General features: G+C 41.5%; 1 pseudogene; it reads left to right on the top strand.

Moving 5' to 3' along the window:
• Positions 1 to 389: 389 nt before the first annotated feature.
• Positions 390 to 946, top strand: LOC109699557 (small ribosomal subunit protein uS5 pseudogene; annotated as a pseudogene).
• The last annotated feature ends 1836 nt before the right edge of the window (positions 947 to 2782 follow it).

Here is a 2782-nt window from a genome sequence, read left to right as displayed (position 1 = left end):
GAGATAGTGCAGGTGACTATTTCCAAGGGAAAGATAAACAGGTCAATACTGGAGGAGATGTGAGGTCAAGAGTTTTTTCCTTTCTCAATTTTTTGTATTATGGGAATTATTACAACTTGAGTTGTGGTTGATGATGATGTGGATTATACAGTAAAGAAATTAAAAAGAGAGATGTCCAGGAGTGGGCAAAAAGAGGTGGGAATCTCATGTACAAGTTGACAATTTATGTAGGAGTTGTAGAAAGTCTGTGACTATGGTGCAGCTCAAGTAATACTGGAAGACAACTTTCTACGGGTCTCTCGTGGCTTTGCACAGCTTGCAAGTAGAGGTACTGATTCCTTTGATTTCAAACTTGCTTTTTAAAGATGTTGGAAGAATGAACACCCTTGGTAAATGGACATATTATCTCCTTACAAGGTTTTGAAGATCATGCCAGTGCAGAAGCAGACTCACACTGGCCAGCAGACCAGGTTCAAGGCATTTGTCACCACTGGGGATTACAATGGTCGTGTAGCTCTGGATGCAAAATGCTCTAAGGCGGTAGCCTCTGCCATCCAAGGGGCCATCATCCTGGCCAAGTTCCCATTTGTCCCTGTGTGGACAGCAAGAATGGCAAGCCCCATACTGTCCCATGCAAGGTGACAAGCCACTGCAGATGTGTGCTGACGCTTCATCCCTGCCACCAGACACACCAACATCTCAGCTCCTGTTCCCAAGAAGCTGTTCAATACTGGTAACTGCTACACCTCAGCAAGGAGCTTCACTGCCACCCTGGGCATTGAAGCCACCTTTGATGCTATTTTCAAGACCTACATACAACTCTCTGACCCCTAACCTCTGGAAAGGGACCGTGTTCACCAAGTCTCCCTTATCAGGAATTCACTATCTTGTGAAAACCCACACCAGATTCTGTGTGAGTTTTCCCACACAGAGGGTCCAACTGTGAATACAATAGAGAGCTTTTATATAAGGAAAGTAAAGTGAATTAAAGCAACAAATACACACAGGTCCCTAGTCTTAGGGTTCCTCTCTAGTACATAATCTATGGCATATGCAAGGATCTATCTGAATTCATCTGTGAAAGACACAGGTGTAGGGGAACTGCCAGTAAATATGCTGATGCCTGTTGCTTGCTGTGCAATGAGTTAGAATATTGTTGTCTGTGACCCTGGAGTCTTGTAACTTCTGCTGCCATCTATGAAATTATGTTAGACTAACATGCTAGCTTGCAATAACAGTAAGATCTCAGCCCATTCACAGTCATTGTGTTTGCTCTGTCAAATCATATTGGGCACATATATGAGGATTTTTTATTAAATATAAAGTAAAAACAGTCCACAAATCATTCTCTTTTTTTTCTAGACACTTTCAGCAACTGGTGTGTAAAAGGGTTTGGGTTTATTCAAGGTGAGAATGCTGAAGGGAGATCCTGGTGGGCTTGAAGAATTGAGACAAAGGGTGTGAAATAGAAAAGATGAAGATTGGTTTAACAGTAAGATGCTTGAAATTGAACTTATAGAAGTGACACCATTATGGGCGATTGGTCTCTGTATGGATATTGATATCACTAAGAATGAAGACCAAGGTGGTAGTGGAGAGAAAGGCAGTTGGGATAAAACATCCATGAGTGAGAGGAATGCTGCAGATGACAACAGTGAGGGTGTTGTATAATCTGACAAGGGCGGCCACCACCCCACCTAACATGTACCTTCTTTGAAATTACAAAAATTATCCCTGGGCAAATGCGACCTTGCTCAAATGGAACTTGGAAAATGCTTTCTTTATGTCTTGTGCAAACTAAAAAATGGGGCCCTTCTGTTACAGTCTCATCCAACAGCCTAGTGCATGTCCTACCGCACACCACTATGTGGTAGTCTTTGGTAAGATGGCAAAACCCCCCCAAAGCAGGGGGTTTTTTTGTGGGGGAAGTAATTTTATATTTGTGCTTGTTTTAAGGAAGAGTGTGAGTTTTTTTTTTCTAGAAATGACAAGGGGAAGCGTGGATAAAAACTTCTACACTACCTCAAGACAAAGTGGTCTATGGGTGCAGAAGACAACCCTCATTTGTAAGGACCATAAGGGAAGCAGAGCTCTCAAAAGAAAGTCAGAATGTAGGGAAAGAAACTCAGAAACCAGTTCAAAGACATAACGTGTTTACCTGAAGACACACAATAAGTGCCAAAGGGTAAAATGGGTAGATGGATCTGGGAGGGTGGAAGAGTGGGCAAAAATAGAAACTCATATGCAAATAAGAATTCCAGAGATAATAAAGGATATCTCAAAAGCTTGTGTTGATGATCTCTCAAGGTTTTCTGACTATAGTTACACTGTTTTACATTGTGACTCAAAACACACACACACACACACACCTACATACACATACACAGACCTGTAATAAATTTTTTCTATATGCAATGCAAACTTTATTTTCTACCAGTTCTAATTATTTTCTACCAAGCTAATATTTTCTACTAGTTCTATTTTATCACTGTAATAGCTGATCCTCATGGGGCCCTTTAGGCCAGGAGTAGGAGATAATAAGCAGAAACCCAGAGGTAGAGGTAGAAAAGGAGTAACTGAGGCTTAAGCACCATTTCAACAGCAACTGTTCAATCACCAGAGCCTCTGGGAATGACTAGGATGACTGCTGGATCTTAGAAATACCTCCAGCAAGTCTCCATGAGGCCCATTGTCTAGGATCTTCCTACCTTTTTTTTTAATCCCTTCTTTCCTTCCTTCCTTCCTCCTTCTCTTTCTTCCTTCCTTTGTAGTCTTACAATAA

The sequence above is a fragment of the Castor canadensis genome, chromosome 1 (genome assembly GCF_047511655.1).
Source record: "Castor canadensis chromosome 1, mCasCan1.hap1v2, whole genome shotgun sequence".
Lineage (NCBI taxonomy): Eukaryota > Metazoa > Chordata > Mammalia > Rodentia > Castoridae > Castor > Castor canadensis.
The sequence above is the reverse complement of the archived record's forward strand: the minus strand, read 5'-3'. Positions and strand labels throughout refer to the sequence as shown.